The following is an 18,831-nucleotide window of genomic DNA, read 5'->3' on the forward strand; positions in this document are numbered from 1 at the left end:
AAGTAACTTGCCCAATGTCACACGACATAAAGTGGTGGAGGTGGGATTCAGGTCCAGGCAGTCAGCCGCCAGTGCCCACCCTTTCAGGCACTCTGTTCTCAGTAAACATGAAGGCTTATCCATGGACTAATCACCCAGGTCTCTTGGGCACATCTTCTCATTTTGCCTCTCACGATTATCACACAGAGACTGACCCAAAACTAGCCAATCACGGGGTGGACTCCCTGAGGGGCTAGCTTCTCCTTGGACCAGCTGGCGAGCATTGGCTCAACCCCTCTGGTGTGCATGGTGTGGGCCTTTCTCACTCACCCCATCTCCGTCATCCCTCATCAGGGGCAGAGCAGTGGCTTTTCAGCTGAGGAAACTGAGCTTCAGCAAAGGCTGAAGTCACTGGGCTCAGAAGAAGGGGGGTCGAGTTTGAAAAGCAGACCCTCTGCCTCCCAGGCCCAGCTCTTGGCATGGGGAGGGTGCTGGGGTTGAGGAGGCAGAGTGCTGTGTTATCTTAAAACCTCTCTAAATGGGTCATTACAGGGAAATGCTCCCCCTTGAAAGAAACATGGAACAATTCCTGAAAAAAAAAAGTGCATGGAAGGCTGTTTCCGATTATGTTTTTCATTATGAGGGTCAGAGTAAACACAGATGAGGAGACCAAGAGACAGTCTCAGACTAAATACAGGACTGTCTCTCCAGCCGTCACAATCGGAACAACCTGTTCTCGGAGGTACATCTCATCGCGCCTTTTCTTGAATCCCCTTCAGGAAATCTGAAGCCTGGATCCAGCCAGTTTTTCCTTGCGGCCTGGCCCAGAAATCGCTGTGCAAGGCTTTTTCCAAGAGGAATAAGGTAAGGTAAAGGAGGGGGCCGCACTGCCCTGAGAGGTCTCTGCAACCACCTGCACTGCCAGCCCCAGGCCCCAGGACTCGCCCTCCTGCCCCTGCACTGTCACTTTGAATCCTGCAGAGAAAACCTCAGGCCACAGCCAGGCTGGCCAAAGCCCTGTGAGGTCCTGCCAGGGGGAGCAAAATAAAGCAGAACTTTCAGTGAAGTCCCCAAGCCAGCATCCCGCCAGCTCCCACTTCTAGATCTGATGCCGGGGAGTGATCGACTTTGTGTCCTTCCAGAACTACTGAGGGGACCAGCAAGGGGTTGGGGGGACATCAAGCTTCCTCCCCTAGGGGATCCACACCACAGCCTGCTCTGGATCCCCCCCATGACCCTGACAACGCAGAAGTAAATCATTTCAACATTTCACATACCTCATCGTCTGCTCCTCTCCCCGCAGAGTAAAAGACAAAAGGAATTGCTATTGAGCTCCGGTCTGCAGAAGGAGGCAGGGCTGGGAAGAAGGTGCTGTGTTCCAACTCCTGTCAAAAGAGTAAACAGCTGTTTCAGGAAGAGGGTAGACAGATCCCACAGCAGCCAAGGGCTTTGTTCCTTGATGGCCCCAGGATATGGGCTGGTTATCAGGCCTGTTGAATCAGAGCCGCAGGCCAAGGCAGACATGTTTCTCTCTGGGCCCATGAACAGCCCAGCTTCCCTCACCAAGCGAAACTACAGGTCCAAACTAGGCCTGGTGTCAGAGGAGGGAAGGCCACCACTCTTGAGAGGGACATACAGGCCGCCCATGTCACCCACTCCTTGGCAAAAATGGGAACTGTTCTGAACCCAAATAATCCCAAGTGACTACTAGCAAGAACAGCCAAAGGAGAAGTAAAAAACAAGAAAAGGGGGGGGGGGGGTGCAGCCCCACGGCCGAGTGGTTAGGTTCCCACGCTCTGCTTCGGCAGCCCAGGGTTTTGCCAGTTCGGATCCTGGGCGCGGACCTGGCACAGCTCATCTAGGCCATGCTGAGGCGGCGTTCCACATGCCACAGCTGGAAGGACCCACAACTAAAAATATACAACTATGTACTGGGGGGCTTTGGGGAGAAAAAGGAAAAATAAAATCTTAAAGAAAGAAAAAGAGGAGCGGGCTGGGTGGAGGGAGCCCTCAAGACTCTTGTTGAAATGCTACCCACGCATTCCTCAAAGTTAAGCCTTTCCATGACATCCTTTAGGTTTCGGAAGTTGCTTTGTTTGAACACTATTTTTATAGAATGTTAGGAGATCTCCGGCATCACAGACCACGCTATGAGAACTTTAAAAGGTCACTGAGGTCCAACCCTGCCCTTTGGTTGAATAATGCTTAACCCTTCCCGAACTCGCCTCCTGCTCCCAAAATAGAATTTCCCAGCTGGAAGGGGGCTTCGAGCAGTGGATTTTCAAACGTCGAAACAGTAAAAACTTTTTCAAAAAGCACATGAAGTCATTCTCAGAACTCACTAGGTAGAACAGAGACCCCGAGTGTGTGGCTGAAGCAGGGAAATGAAGCTCGAAGTCCCCTACCCTGTCCCTCCCGAGTGGCCCCGACAACTCCCGGAAGTACAGTCTGGAAACTCCAGACTAAGGAGAGGGGACCAAAACCCAACAGAAGGGAGCTGAGGACTGCCCCCCACCCTCCAAATGATGCCCAATCTAGCCTCTTCTTCCTGTTCTCCAAAGGAGATTTTACAACCCCCTTCTGGGGCCACGTGGTAGTTGACTGCAATCTTTAGGTTCTGGAAGTCCTGCCCAACAACCTGCTTAAATTCTTCTTGCTGGTATCTACTCCAGCTGCACAAATGCCTACCTTGTGACCCAGTCATTCCACTCCTGGTCTAGAGACAAAGGAACACGTACATAATCTCAGTAAGAGACAGGGACTGGAGCATTCAGAGTGCACCCAAACCTGGACGACCCAAGGCCCATCATCAGAACAGATCAGCTGGGAACCAGCATGGGATCCTATATAAGAAATGAGAATGAACCAACCACAGCCACAAACGTCAACAGGATGAAGCTCACACACACAAACCTGAGCGAAAGAAGCCCTGGATGATTCCATCTACTTACAGTTCAGAGACAGGCGAAACCAATCTGGGGTGCTGGAAGTCAGGATGGAGGTGGCAGAGACTGGGAAGGGGCTCAGGGGAGTTCCTGCTCGTGGTTACACAGGTGTGTCCGCTTTGTGAACATGCATCACAAGTGTGCCTTTCCAGAGTGTATGTTAAGAACAAAAATGAACCGAAACCTTGCTGCCGGCTGACTTCTCTCAGGCCTTCTTTCCTCCCCTGACACTGGCTCCGGGGCCACAGGACCATGGACAGGCTCTGCTTTTGCCTTCTCTTGGGTCCCCGCCCCAATCGCGAGCACCACGGGGCATCTCCCCAGGGGCTCAGGGAAGCTCTGTTGCATCAAATGGTCCAGGAATCTGGACCTTTGGTCAATGTGGAAGGAAAGATAACAGAGGCTTGGAGCCTCCTGGGAGGCTAAGGAGCCGGGCTAAGATAAACTGGTCATTTTGACAAGCCAGCACTGATCACGGGTCACAGGGGTCTCCCACTCTACAGTTTACAAAGCAGCCTCTCCTGTTTATCTTGGGGATCCTAGGGCTCACCCACAAAGTCGTCAGGGAACAGAGGGAGGCTCTGGGGGCCTCAGTGACTCACTCAAGGTTGCCAGCCTGTGGGTCAGGGCTGCTCTTCCTCCCTGGCTGCCTCCAGGGGACACGCTACAGGTCAGCAGAATGAGAGGCCCCAGGCTGGTTAACCACAGCTTGACAGAGCATGCAAACCTGGAAGGCAGAAAATTTACCTTCCAGAGAGCCAACGTGATCTTCCTCCTTCCTCAACACCCTCTCATGCTCACTCTCAAAACAAAGGAGCCAGGAATGTCGTGGTCATTCCTTCGTGAAGAGGCAGAGAACGCTGGCAAATGAGCCTCGGGCCAGCTAGCTCTGCTGACCAAAGGAGGCCAGAGGTCGCCCAGGTAGGAGGCTGGCCCACTGCCCAGCCGGGCAAACTAATCTCATCATTCCATGGTCACCAGGCCCCTTCCAGCCCTAAGAACCCATCGGAGAGCACCGGCATGCAGTACTTGTCCATCTGCACACCCAAGTCAGAGAGGGTGCGGCCAAGGTGGGTGCAGCCCAGGGACGGGGTGCCCTGGCTTCATACCACCTTCTGCTGGAGACATGAGCATCCAGATCCCCACCCTGCTTATCTTTGTGGCAGGTGAGGATTAATGTTCTTGGCTAAGAATGCTGTAGACACAGAGGTTGCAGGTTGTCACAGTTTAATCCTAAATAGGTTTAGGGAAGTCACAAGAGGCTTTTTCGCCCGATGCTTGTGAGTGATGGAGCAATTTGGTTGATGTCCTTTTCTCTGTAGAGAATGATCATAATCCCCACATCTCAGGGTGGATGAGGGGCTGAGAGCACGGTGGCTACGAGCATTCACCCTGGAGCTGAGCTGCCTGGGTTTAAGTCCTGCCTCTGCCCCTCATGCTGTGCAATCCTGGGAAATTTACTTAACTTCTCTGTGGCTCTGTTCCCACATCATAAAATGGGAATAACAGAAGTTAGATGGTAGCTGACACATTACCTATCATCCATTCCTGCAAGAATTAAAGAGATGCTTCTTGAAAAGGACTCAGCACAGTGCTTGAGGTACTCAATCATTGTCAATCTCTGGTGTTCCATTAACCCAGTGTTGCTGTTCCCTCGATTTTACATTTGTGGATCAAATATACATTTTGACCATGTAGTCCTGCAGGTGAGGGGAAGCAGGGGGAAGGAGGTTTCTCGCATGATGTTTCCACAACCATTAAGAAACGCCACAGACCCAAAAGTATCAGGTGAATGACCTTGGCGAAAGCCCGTCCAATAAAAGATTGCAGTCAGAGGAGTTTCACCTGTCAGTCTATTTCCTTGAGAAGACCTACAAACAGGAAATCACGATGACTCTTTCCAGGCAATATGTTGCGAACCATCTTGAGATCTGCCTCCGTCCCATCCCCCTCCAGGACAGACCCCACCAAAGCCATGCTACGGTGCCCCCTCTGCAGCCACAAGCTTCCATCCTGAGGCTCGGCCACCCTCCCTCGCACCAGGAAGTCCCTCCCTGGGGCTAACCCCTGTTCTTCATGCTGTGGGTCAGACTCTTTCTAGAGAAGGAAGAGGCTGGCCTTATGATAGCTTGGAAGATAATGAGGAGCTCCTAGTGAGGGGTGAGGTCTGGCCACAGATGACAGCCTGGGCTTGAGCGTCTCACACAGGTGGGTGGAGGATGTCCCCACCCAAGGAGTCTTTCCTCTCCTCCTGCTCTCCCTGGGGTCCTCTCCCCACTTCCTCAGGCTGATGACCCCAGATGGGTAAGAGGCACCTGGTTGTTCTTCTCACGGTCTGGCAGGGGTACCAGGGGGCGCCCTAGAACTTCTCCTTCCCTCCCCTGGGCTGAGAGAGTCTTGGGAAGCCATGTAGGCCAGCCCCCTGCCTCAGAGCAGAACTTCTTCTTGAACAGGTGAGAAGCTCAGCGTCCCTCAGGGTCACAATCGAGCCCTGTTTGGAGCCCACTGCTGTCTACAAGCACCATCTGACTTTCACACAACCCTTCGAGGGAAGTCGGGTAAAGTACAGTCCAGGTGATAAAGGGAACTGAAGATAAGAAACTCGAAGTTGTATGGGCTGAGTCATCAACCCTGGAATGCAAGACAAGTTTGGGCTGTTTCCATGACTCCATCCCACCTTAACCTCTTTTACCCCGGGTGGTAGACAAGCCGGACCAAGCTGGGGATGATGTAAATAGGTGCAGAACAAGACAGGGGCCATGAAGCAAGTGCCACTAGAAGGCAAGCACTATCAGAGCAGAGGCACTCGGCTTCCATCTTGGTTGTCCACTGGGTTTTCCCAGCACCTGGAACAGTACCTGGCACCTATTAGATGCTCAACAGATATTTGATTGTTGAGTGAATGTTGAGGGAAAGCCTACAGGGGCCAAGCAGGTAGTGGAAGTGTGTGAATTTGACCAGGTATACTGCAATAGGGAGTGATGGGGTCTGTGGTAAACTGGGGCACTTCTGCCAAAATCAGATCAAAATCAGATTTTTTTAAAAAAAAATGAAAGAAACAACTGTGTCCAAACAGCACTTCTCTGATTACAGGATGTGGTATATTGGGCATAGATGACTCCTCTTTTAGGGGAAATACTTTTGTACTGAAAGCTAAAAGTACCGTGTTTAAACCCCTGTTGTGCTGTCACTGCCTGTGTGATGTAGGCATGTTCAGTCCCCATCTCTGTGCCTCTGTTTTCTCATCTGAGGAGTGCAGGGTCCCTCCCAGCTCCACTGCCTGGGCCTGAGCCTGTGGATACAGCCATGAATCGGGCTCCTATAGGAATCTGACTGGGAGAATCTCAGAAGCCTTCATGGAGGAGGTGGCATGACTGGACCTTTACAAATGGGCATTGAACACTTCTCCTGCCTCCCAGGGACCTGTGTGTACCGGCCTCAATCTTTTCTCCCTTCGCAAGCTTCCTGAAGACAGGCTAGAAAACTAACCTGCTCTGGACGGTGAGGCAGCCCTGCCCTTCAGAATTCATAAATCCTCTGCTGCTCAGGTCCCAGGAGGTCCTGCAGCCTCATCTGATGAACCAACCAGCTTTGGCCTTCAGTGAGGGACCAGATGCCGCAGACCTGACAGCCCACTCAGGAGTCCCTCGGAGCCCTCCCGAGGGAGGCCTCCAGCGCACCAGACAGAGAAAAGAGGAAACAGAGACACCCAGCTGAGAAAGCGGAAACCAGCTTCCAGAGAGGGGACTTGGGTGTGGTAAAGCCACAGAGAACTTTCTCCCAGCCTGAGTCACTGCAGAGGCCAGGATGAGGACCCAAGCCATTGCAAAGATAATGAGGCAGGCAGCCCTGCCTGGGCCTCCCTCCCACCCAGCTCAGCCCGGGAAGCATTCCTTCCCTCGTCCAAAGAGCCTGCCGACAGGAGTGGTTTGCAGTTTAAAAACTCTTCTTAAAAATTAAGTCAATACTGGGGCTGGCCCTGTGGCTGAGTGGTTAAGTTCGTGCGCTCTGCTGCAGGCGGCCCAGTGTTTCGTTGATTCAAATTTGGGCGCGGACATGGCACTGCTCATCAAACCACGCTGAGGCAGCGTCCTACATGCCACAACTAGAAGGACCCACAACGAAGAATATACAACTATGTACCGGGGGGCTTTGGGAAGCAAAAGGAAAAAAATAAAAATCTTTAAAAAAAAAAAATAAGTCAATACTAATAATATGACTAGATCAAAGAAAGTCCAGTAAAGTGCTTTATGAATCCAATGACACAGTTCCACAGGCCACATGGCCTCAGGCAAGTCCTTTTCTCTGTCTGAGCCCCACCCCCACCATGTGGGCACTGACAGTGTTGAAGCAGAATGCTCCTCATGGCTCCTGGACTTGGCGGGGACCAATGTGGGCTCAACGGCTGTAAAGAGCCTGTTCTCACTTGCTCTGAAACCTAGCTGAAGAAGGTGCAGCCTTCAGAGCTCAATGCTACCTCCTCAGAGACCCACTTCCCGGCCAGAATGGGTTCTCTCCCCAGATTCCCGCAACCATTGTGTGGCGGCCCATTTCATGGTGCCTGGAGCACAGGGAGCTGGGCATGTGTCCGTCTTGCCCTCCGCTCAAAGTTCTCAAGGGCAGCAGCGAGGTCTGATTTAACTCGAGGTGGCTGGTGGCTCTTCCACAGGGCCCAGTACAGTGGAGGCCCTGAGGAATGGTGGACAGGTGGACGGACGGACGGATGGAAGGTGCACTGGCTTGCTAGGGCCATGAAAGCAGAGTACCACAAATTCAGTGGCTTACCACAACAGAAATCTATTCCCTCCCAGTTCTGGAGCCCGGAAGTTCAACATCAAGGCGTCGGCAGGGTTGGAAGCTTCTTAAGGTGGTGAAGGTGGATCCATGCCATGAGTCTCTCTTAGATTCTCGTGGTTGCCAGCAACCCTTGGCGTTGCTTGTGGCAGCATAATCCAACTCTGCCTGCGTCCTCACATAGCGTCCTACTTGTGTGTCTGTGTCCCAGTTTTCCTCTTCTTATAAAGACACTAGTCATTGGACTGGAGCAGACACAAATCCAGTAGGACCTCGTCTTAACTCGATTATGTCTGCAAAGAACGTATTTCCAAAAAACTCAGATTCACAGGCACCGGGGGTTAGGGCTTGAACACATCTTTTTGGAAGACACACTTCTACCCACTAGAGACAATTATTGGCTATTGGTTGGGAACCTGTAAACTCTAGTGGAACCACATATGAGGGCCGAAACACTGGATACGATTGCGGAGTTGAAAGCAAAAGCAAGGGGAGTGAGGTTCCTGTGAAAGAGGAAGGTTGATGGCATCCCTAGGGCATCTCTATTTGACCAGGATTTTCTGGAAAGGGACTGAAGAGGAGAGGGGTTAAATAGGAAGAGGAGAAATGCCTTCCCTGGGACAGGTCCTATGCTAGGTGCATGCACATCTCGGGAGTCTGTGGGATGTCCAGTAGAGATGCTGTAGGTCTGTCAAAACTCACCTCTGGGCATCACAGAGATGTGAGTGGATGAGATCACCCTGGAAGGGGCAGGGTGTGAAGAGATGAGAGGCCCCCAGGACAGCTGGCATCAACAACCAATGGAAGCATGGAGCTGGGTGCCAGTAGGTCAAGGAATGAACCTCAGGTGATGTCAGTAAGTGTAGGGACCTGTTTCCAGTAGCTTGCCTTAGGAAGGATTGGAGAGAGGGTGCCAGCCAGAGAGGCCATGGAGAAAAAGGAAATACTCCTGAGTACACTGCTGACAGTGGGAAACCCTTGACGAGATAGAGCCAAGGAGAGAAAGAGTTTGAAGATTCAGAGAAGGGAGAAGACAGGTGCTGCAGAGCATCTCTGCTGGGGAGGGTGGGGAGTGGGGGAAGATGGAGGGTGCACCTAAGACAGGCAGATGGTGCTTCCCCTTGTGCAAAAGGGAAGGAGACGAGGATGGGTGGGTTGGTGATAAGTTTGGGGGACAAAGCGGGAAGTCGACATGTCCCAATCCAGAGCAGCTCAAGTGTGGAAGGCGAAGTGGGTGGCGGCGTGTGGGAAGCGGAGAAGCTGGAGAGCCCTGCAGAATCTTATCACCAGGAGCCTTGAATCTCCACTATGCCGAGGAGCCTGCATTTCATCCTGAAGTTATTGGGAGAATCCTTGAATGAATTAGGCAAAGGGAGTTACCGGATTTGCCTTGCGGAAGAATTACTTAGCTGCAGGGCGAGAGTGGGTGGGAGAAGGAAAATCTCCAGCCAGCGAGGCCAGCCAGGAGGCTGTGTGTGGCCGACATCCAGGTGAAAGTGGAGACCCAAACCAATGGAATGAGCTGGAAGACAAGAGAGCAGCAGCAGTTTGAGAGAAACAAAGGAAGGGGCCTTTGGAGACCTTGGGTTACATGAAATAAATTCTCTTTAAAACTCAGCTTAAATATCACCTTCTTGGTGAGACCTTCCAGGACGTAAAATGACTCTCTCTTTGTAGTTTACTTATTTATCTTTTAAAGTTCTTTCTTCCTCTACCAGAATGTCAGCTCTGTGGGGAGATGCTTTTCTATGTTTTGCACCAGTGTGAACAAACCTATTATAGCACTGAGTTCTCAGTACATCTTTGTAGGCTAAAACGCATGACTGGTAGAGTTCTTGGCACCTAAGCCTTCAATAAATGTTAAATATTTTTAAAATGGATGGCAATAATAATATCAATAATAATAGTGAGCAATGGGATGAAGGGAGTGAGACGGAGATGAGTCTAGACTAGTGCTACTTGTGTGGACCGCAAATGACCAGCAGTGTCAGCATCACTTGGGAGCTTGTTAGAAATGCAGAGCATCAGCCCTAACGAACTGGGATGTCCGGGGGGGGGGGGGGGAGGGCTCGGGATGTGTGTCTGCTCAAGGACTCCAGGTGATCCAGACACCTGCTAAAGTATACTGAGCTCTGCTCTGGGCTGGTCCCCGGGTTTCTGGTTGAAGTAGGGGAGTGAATGGTGTTGCTGTTGACTGAAAAGTGTAAGGGGTTGGGAGTGGGGGAAGTTGGTGAGTTCTGTTCTAGAAGCATTGAGTTTGAAGAATCAGCTGAAGTCAGCTCAGTAATGGTGTCCAAGAGAGCCCAGGTGGAGGCTGATTTGGGAGTTGCCAGCATGCAGGCAAGAGCGGGCAGGTCTGATGTGTGCTGGGGGGGGGGGGGGGGGGCGCATCCTTACATCATGAATGCCAGGAGAAGACCACCATGCTGCCAAGGGAAGCTACACTTGAAGTCCAGTCCAGATTCTCAGCTTGCCTCCACCCACGGTGCTCTCCTATGACCACCTCTGGCCCCACTTGCCTCCAGAAGAGAGAAGGTCATAGACATGTGCCTGGGCAAGGTTGTTGCTACCTGAGAATCCCAGGGAATGCCAGGCAAACAAAGGTGTGGCAACCAGCACGTCTGTTCCCTGTTCTGCCTCCAACTCTAGGTACCCCCCTGCCCCCTCTGGCAGATGGAGAAGTTGGGCTAGTGTCTCTTACTCTGCATTGCATCTGAGCTCTGGGGGTTCCCAGCACCCCTCATGGCCAGCCACAGAGTCCGGGTGAAGACCCCCTGCACAGGAGCAGTTGGTGCTCTTAGAGCCGTGGGCACGTGATGAGGTTCCAGAGACCAGAGTCAGAAGGGCAGACCACAGCCTTCGGGTGGAGGAAGGGCGCTCTGGGGAGGAAGCCAGGAGCCAACAGGTGTGCTTAATCCAGGCTTTATCCGGCTACCATCAGAGCTGCTGAGAGTTGAGTGCCAAACAAGCCATCTCCTGCCTCAGCCAAAATGGGAGGCCCTCGAACCAGCAAGGGGGTGTTTCCCGTGGGAAGATGTGGAAGTTTTCAGGCGGGGCCCCTGCCTGTTTCCTGTTCTCTCTCCCAGAGGCAGATACCATCTCTCAAGGGGCAGCTCCCAGTCTCAGCTTCGTTGCTGCCATGCACTCCCCTGGCTGGCTGAGGGCACAGTCTTCCAGGTGATGTGAGAGGAATAAACAAGGCATTCACATCTGCAGGATTTCAAGTCCCACCGATTTTTATGCCAGTGGTAATCTGTCAACTCTCCCAGTGTCCCACTAGCCTAGCCTCCCTCCCAAAGGTGGTCACTTCATTTACAGCATCCGTGCCGGACAGCCTCGGCTTGAAGCCTTCTAGTGATGGGAAACTCACCACCTCCCTGGGTAGTGTGTCATCTCTGGACTATTCTGATTGTAAGATACATCTTTTCAGTGTGGAGCTGAGCTCCACTTCCCGGAATGTTATTAGTAATAATAAAGGCTGCCATTCATTTACATACACCATCTCGTTTAGCTCTTACTAGGATCAGTAACCATCCTCCCTGTTTCCCAGACAGGGAAACTGAAACTCAGAGGTTAAGTAACACGGACAAGATCACAGAGCCAATAAGCTCTACCTGTCCATGTAGCCTTGCCTTCCCCATTGAACCTAACAGCTCCTCAGAGAGGGGGTCCCTGACTCCTTCCTCTCCGGGAAAAACACCATCTTCTCTGGCACACATCTGGAAAGCCATGTCCACAGGCATTTATTCCACCAAGAAACATTTTAGAGGGCATTTACTCAGTACCCAGGACTGTGTTGGGACTGGGGACAGGAATAAAACGCATCAGACCCCCTCCCTATACTTTTCAAGTACAAGTCTGGTGACAGGGACACGTGTGCCCACAAACGCCAGATGCTATCTGCAGACCTGTTACTGCCGTCACGCAGCTCGGGCTGGGCTGGGCACAGAGCCCAGGCTGCGTAGGTGTCCGCTGTCAGAAGTCACCGCTCCTCCACCTCTGGGTCCCTTCTCCTGTTCTTATGTCTTGTTTTACCATCTTCCTGTTTTTGCTATTTGTGCTTTGCCTCTTCACAGCATCCTCCCCTCGGGGAAGGCTGTGTAAAATCAGGACGACCATATAAATTGCTTTCCCTAGGGCACTCTGGTTTACACCTGTTGTGGATCCATTAACAGGTCAACATCTTAGTGTTCCCTTTCACTCGCAAAGGCATGCCGGTCTGGAGGATAAATCATAAGGTCACTCTGTGTAAAAACAGTTCAATAAAATTAAGAGGGTTCCATGAAGTTGTCTTCAAGATCCCTTCCGGCTCCGATGCTCTAGGATTCAGGGCTAGTGTTTACCACCTTAGGAAACCCCTCTTCAGCATGCAGAGCCTTCCCCACAGCTGCTCAGAGCAGGTACAAGCCCAGTCTCTCTGGATGTATTTCTGCCTCCACCCCCAGCTCCAGCTGTCCTCCTCAGTGCCTGCGGCTGGGAGCAGCTCAGCTCTCCCTGCTCCCTCTGTGCAGGCCGGGAGGTATTCAGTCTAAGAATTTACTGGAAAATCCTGAGATTGTTTGTCTTGGGTTTTTTTTTTTTCCTCCACTAGATTTTCTTGGATCTCTTGTAATAAGTTGACTGGAGCATGAAAGTCCTTCCAAGAATTCATCTCTAAAGATGAGGTTCCCAGAAACCTAGACGTAAGCTAAACAAGACAAAACAAAATGACTCTCAGTGGAGTCCACCATGGAGATGGCTTTCTCTTCTCCTGTTCTTGGAGTGAGATGGGCCTGGGTTCAAATCCCAGCCCTCCTACTTTCATGCTGTGTGATCCTGGATAAGTCGCTTCACACTCTCTTAGCCTCAGTTTACTCATCTGTAAAATAGGGATAATAATTCCTTACTCCTTGGGTTGTTGGAAGGATGAACAATGACATGTGTAGAGTTCCTGGTAACTGGTAGGTACTTAGGAAAAGGCAACTTTTGTTGTCACTGGTCCCTAAGAGACAGGTACTGTTTCCACCTCATCACGGGGTCAGGAGGCACTATAGCATAGTGGTTACAGCTTGCATTTAAGTGACACAAGCCTGGGTGTTGACTAATTATGTGACCTTGGGCAAATCACCTGAGGCTTCTGTGACTTGGTTTCTCTCCTCTGTAAAATGAGAATAACAATGCCTCTCTCTTAGACCATCAATCCTGATATTGGAGCAAGTGCCCAATAAATGGTAGCTCCTTAATTCCTAATAACGATTATTCCAGAACTCTCCACCTCACAGGTTCTGGCACCAACTGCTCTGTATCCCAAAGAGCACACCATGTTCCCATGTCCTAAAAACAACCAGCCCTTCCTTGGCACGAGATGTTTTCGAATCTTCCTGCCTGCTGGAGCCTCCACCACCTGTGAGGCTGGATGGATGCTGCCCTCTCCCCCACTCTCCAGAGGAGGAGTCTGGTGATGTGCCCAAGGTGACTCAGCTGGTCCTGGAAACTGGGTTTGAGTGGAGTTAAGAATTTCTCCAACCTCCTCCTGCCCCATAGGAAGTCCGCAAGTCAATGATTCAAAGTTGAAGGGAGTTACGTGTTCACTTGTTTACTCATTCATTAAATAAATATTTAGTGCCACTACTGGCCCCTACTATCTGCCAGGCACTGTTCAGGCTGCTAGGTCTACAAGGATTAGCCAATATGGCTTCTCTCTCACAGAGCTCACTATCTAGTGGGAAACCGAGCCCAGAATCCAACTATCATGCCACCGAATGCATTTCTGCAGCTGAGGTGAATGTCCTGATGTCCTGTGACAGCAGTGTCAAAGGGCACCCCCAACATTCAGTCACTCCTTTACTTTGAGCCCCATGGATGTCTGGAGGACTCAGAGAGCAATCTCAATGCCACCTTGCCCATGTGGCTATAGGAGTACCCTCACTACCCAGGTCCCTCTTCTCTCGAGCATGTTCCCAGTCTTCTGAGCTGCTTCATTTTACAGATGAGAAAATAGAAGCACCAAGAAATGACTTATGCAGGGCCACCCAGCAATAAAGTGAGGAGGCCAGGGCTGGTACCCAGGTGTCTGGCATCTCTCCAGGGCAAGATGCCTCCTAACCTCAGCACAGGAGGTTGGTGAGCTCGGGGAAGGGCTAGGGGCTGCAGTCAACGGTCTTCCTGAGTTTCCTTATCTGTGCCCAAGAAAACCCCAGAAGCCTCTGCCAGGGATGCCATATCACTTTGCATCCCTTCTCCCACACCTTCTGCCCTTGAATGATTTGGTGATGCCACGGTAGGCTTTCTGATGTGGGCATAGAAATGCCACAGGGAAACGGTGAGTATCGCGTGCGGACTGAAGATAAGTGAAACACCCAATTCAGAAAGCACATCCCTCACTCAAGCATAAACATAAAATAGCTCAGAAATGGGGTAAAAACACCTAAATTTGTGCTCCACTTAGGAAACATTACATGGGTCTGTCATGAAGAATGTGGTTTGGAAACCCGAATTCGATCTCATTGCCCCTGCCTTCCCATGTGTTTGGCACCCAGAGTTCTTAGCAGGCATTACCTGCCCTCTTCATGGTTACTGCATTCTTCACCGAGCTTCTACCTCTCGTCCCCCAAGAGGGACCTTTTTGTCTCTCTGCTTAGCACTTGGGGCTGAAGTGGCATTCTCAGAAGGGGTTTTTCCTCTCTGGGTGTGGTTTCCCAGCACTCACAACGGAAAGCCCACAGGTTGCTCTGTCTGTGCCCCGCAGGCTGCTTACCTCAGCTTGCTGAGCAGATGCTAGCACGCTAGGTACAGAAGGGACTCTCCCACCAGGGGTACCCATTAATGCTGTTCTACCAAGTATTTCCAGCTCTCCACCTTCATGGCAGGATTTCTTTCTTGGTCCACTTGTGGTTGGGTAGAGCCATGTGACAAGTCTGGCTAATAAGATACAAGTGAGTCCAAGCATTTAATTGCCAGTGCAAGACCCTCTAGGGCTCTCTTTCTCTGTGCCATGGAGTACATTCAGGAAGGTGACTGCTCCATCAGCCTGGCTCCTTGAATGAGGCACACAGCCCCTGGCTGACCCAAGATGCTCATATTAATAAGAGTAAGAAAGAAATCTTTACTGGTTTGGCCCCTAAGATTTAGGGGTTATTTGTTACTGCAGCATAACCTACTCCATCCTGATTGATACACTGCGCATCTCACACAAAGCAGGATATTCTCTAGATATTGGTCTAGCTCTTCCCTATAAAATCTTTACTCTCCTCATCAATGAGAGCCCTCAAGAAGAAAGTGAAGTGGAGGCAAGAACGCTTCTTCAATGTCCTGGAGAAATTTTTTTCTCCTTAAGTCCCAAAGACGGGTGAACGTTCAGCCAAATTTGAAAGGAGTGAAAAGGAAGTTCAGAGTGTTGTTCTGGGTGGTCTCCCTTTCCAGTGAAATAGGATGCTAGCTCACTGGATAAGAGCAAGTGAGGCTAGCAGCTTGAGAGCCCCCCAGGTGAGGAGCAGACGCCATGAGCACTGGGAGACACTAACCAGGAATGAGGACACAAGGTGCCAAGCAGCATGGCAACCCTGCTGGGGTTGTACCCGAGCCAGCCACATGGTCCCATTCACCAGCCCAGGGACAGTGGCAGAGACGGCAACTCGCTAGATTCATCTGCAGCTAGGGACTGACTGGTCAGGATGGTGGCCAAGAAAGACAAGGAACGGGATGTGGTTCAACACAACGACGGACACGTGATTTAACTGTCCCATGGGAGGGAAGCAGGCAGAGCTTACAGCATCCCTGTAAAGCAGATTCTATTATTATCCCCGATTTACGGAGAAGGAAACTGAGGTTCAGAGAGGTGATATCTCTTGCCCAAGCTCAGACAGCTGAGGATCAGAGTCAGAACTAAGCCAAGTCTAGCTCGCACAAAAGCTTAGCCATTACATGGTACCCCTTCAGCCGGAGCCAGCTGCCTCTTTAGTTCTACCTTTAATTACTGTCATCTATGTCCACGTCTATATCTATATCTACATCTATATCTATATCTATTTCTGTATCTATAGCTATATTTATATCATCTCCTATTCCAGATTGTGAACTCCCGAAGAGCAGGAATCTGTACCTTATGTAGTAATAATCATAACAATAATCATAGCAAATGCTACTATTTATTGAATGCTTACAACATGCCAGGCCGTGTTCTAAGCACTTTCGCCTCTTTATTCAATTCTCACTAAACTCTGTGAAGTAGGCACCGGAACCATCTCCATTTTACGGATGAGGAAACATCTCAGTTTGAGCGGAAATTCAATTCCTAATATTAATATTTTAATAATGATACTTCAGTATGAGGCATTTCCTCTATAGTCCTATTTACTTTTTACATTGTAGAACATTCTCAGAAGGGATCTACAGGCCCCTCAGAGGCCCAAGGCGTTCATGGCACAAGAAAGGTTAAGGACCGCTGTGGAGGCAGGTGCCAGGAATCGAGAGGCAGGACTGTGTCCTGATCCATCCCACAGAACCCAGAGTTCCTGGCTGGTAGGGTGAGGGACCCCATACCATCTTCAAGCAAGAGTGGGGAGTGACTACTTTAGCCCACCCACACGTCATAAATACATATATATCATAAATACTTTCATTTCAGCAGTGCGAGCCCATTCATCATCATAACAAGACACTTGTTTCCCTAATTAAAAAAGAGCTTTAAGCATCCAGTGTGCTCACTAGAAAAGCATTAGCTGTCGGTCACAAGTTGGGATAAGAGGAGGGCTTGCAGCAGCTGCCTGTGGCTATCCCGCTGCCTGACCCCAGCCCCAGGTTATGCATCCTCGAGAGCAGACTGGCTGACTCTCCCCACTAGACTTGCTTTCTTAACACCTGCGCCCTGGCTCAGTCTATGTCGCACTAGCATAACACCGCATACCGTATATGCTGAAGTTTTAGAACGTAAATTCAGGTGTCCAAACAGGTCCGCTGAATCACAAACCAGGCAGAGCTCTCTGGATTTCAGAAAACCTGGGTTACTGTAGGCTCAGGAATAAGGCAGCCGAGGCCGGTGCTCCCTGCCCAGACCAGGCAGCTGCCCTCCTGCCAGCTGGCAGATGCCCAGGGCTGAGCCTCAGGACACCTGGGTGCCAGTCCTGACACTGCCCTGATGGCGTATATGACCTTCCGTAAGTTGCTGACTCTATTTAGGCCTCAGTTTTCTCATCCTCCAAATATGGGGGCTGTACTAGATTCAAGTCCAGTCAATACACAATCGCAAAGCACCCACTGTGTGCCTGGCACTGTGGGAAATGCAGAGATTACACAAGCTTCCTAAGGCCATGACATTCTAGTCAGGGATCCAGGTCTGGAAGCAATTAACTATTGTACATGACAGAAAGAAGTAAGGGTGAGTGGAGATAGAAGTCCCACGTTGTGACCTGGGGCCACAGAGGAAGGAGTAAGCCATCCAGCATGGGGCTGTGCAGCCAGCCTTCAAAGAGGAAGGGGCTACATTTGAACTGGGCCTCGAAGGGTGAGGAGGAGTTCCATGGGTGGGGAGGGGCATCCGGGGTCGAAGGACAAATATCTGCAAATGCAGGGGGGCTGGAATGGCAAGCACGCCACAGAGCCCAGTGTATACTGTGGAGCTGAGAGTTCCAATTCTGGTCTCCCCACACCCACTGCTTGGGAGTGTGGAAGAAAGAGACCCATGACCTGTATTTTAAACAAGCTCCCTAAGTGATTCCAACATGCAGACAGTAGCTGCTGTGTGTTGAGAACAAAATGAATGAGAGGATATAAAAATGACCTTGACCTCAGGCAAGTCCCTTCCTCTCTCAAGATGTTTACCCTTCTGTAAAATAAAGGTGCAGCTTGGGGCCAGACTGTGGCCAAGTGGTTATGTTCGTATGCTCTCTGCTTTAGCAGCCTAGGGTTCGGAGGGTCAGATCCCGGGCATGGACCTCCACACAGCTCATCAGCCACACCGCAGTGGCGCCCCACAAAGAACTAGAATGACCTACAACTCAGATATACAACTATGTGCTGGGGCTTTGGGGAGAAAATAAATAAATAAAGGTCCTGGGTCAGCCTGGTGGTTTTCAAACTGCGTTCCGGAGAACTGCAGAATCTCTCTCAAGTCCCTCAGAGACCACAGAGATGAGATGGGGAGGCGGAGAGAGCAGGACCCTGAGCCCCATCCACACCGTTTTAGATCATCTCTGCTTTTTTCTGCTTGCTAGTATGTGCTGTGCCTCTATCCACTATTTTGTTTCTAGTAAAGTTTCCTTGGCTACAAAGAACTTTTAAAACCACTGAATTGGATGATCCCCAAGAATCCCTAAGCAGATTTAAAAATTTCTTGAAGGCAGCAACCTATCTTTGTTGGGTATTTCTCAAACAAGTATGGACAGAGCATGAGGTTGTTTACCAGAAGCAAGTTATTTTATCGCTATAATTTAAAAGTCTTTGCTGTGATCCAAAAATCAATGAGTAGGGGGGAAAAATCTGGTATAGCAAAGCAATGGAATATTATGCAACCTTTAAAAGGCGATGTTTTTGAAGAATAGCTAATAAGATGGAAAAGTAAGTGAGAAAAGTCAGATACAAAATTGCACAGACTGTGATCTCAACTATGGATCTTATACATCAAAATTACTGGACAAATACGGCAGCTCCTCAAAAAACTAAACAGAAATACCATACGACCCAGCAACCTTACTTCTAGGTATATACCCAAAAGAATTGGAAGCAAGGACTCAAAGAAATATTCGTACACCAACGTCTAAGCAGCATTATTCACAACAAGCAAAAAGGTAGAAACAACTCAAATGTCCATCGATAGATGGATGGATAAACAAAATGTGGTCTATACAACATACAACAGAATGTTATTCAGCCTTCACAAGGAATGAAATTCTGACACGCTTCAATATGGATGAACCTTGAGGACATTATGCTAAATGAAATAAGCTGGACACAAAAGAACAAATATTATATGTTTCTACTTAGATGAGGTACCTAGAGTCGTCAAATGCACAGACAGAAAGTAGAACAGAGGTTACCAGGGGCTGGGGGCAGAAAGGAATGGGAAGGCCTTGCTTAACTGGCACAGAGTTTCTATTTGAGATGATGGAAGAGTTCTGGAGATGAACAATGGTGATGG

At 50.2% G+C, this 18,831-nt stretch overlaps 1 protein-coding gene across 19 annotated transcripts in view; it reads right to left on the minus strand.

The window, feature by feature from the left end:
- GGTA1 (glycoprotein alpha-galactosyltransferase 1 (inactive)) overlaps nucleotides 1-18,831 on the minus strand; it is a 71,604-nt gene that overhangs the window by 41,934 nt on the left and 10,839 nt on the right. For 15 of the 19 annotated variants that reach the window (XM_070597053.1, XM_070597042.1, XM_070597039.1 and 12 more), the window contains exon 2: nucleotides 1,257-1,364. The gene's annotated coding sequence lies outside the window, so the exon portion shown is untranslated. Of the gene's footprint in view, nucleotides 1-1,256; nucleotides 1,365-7,709; nucleotides 8,012-18,831 lie in introns of those variants that run through there. The other 4 variants (XM_070597048.1, XM_070597052.1, XM_008527132.2 and 1 more) reach the window with 2 other exon arrangements.

The sequence above is a fragment of the Equus przewalskii genome, chromosome 26 (genome assembly GCF_037783145.1).
Source record: "Equus przewalskii isolate Varuska chromosome 26, EquPr2, whole genome shotgun sequence".
Taxonomy (NCBI): domain Eukaryota; kingdom Metazoa; phylum Chordata; class Mammalia; order Perissodactyla; family Equidae; genus Equus; species Equus przewalskii.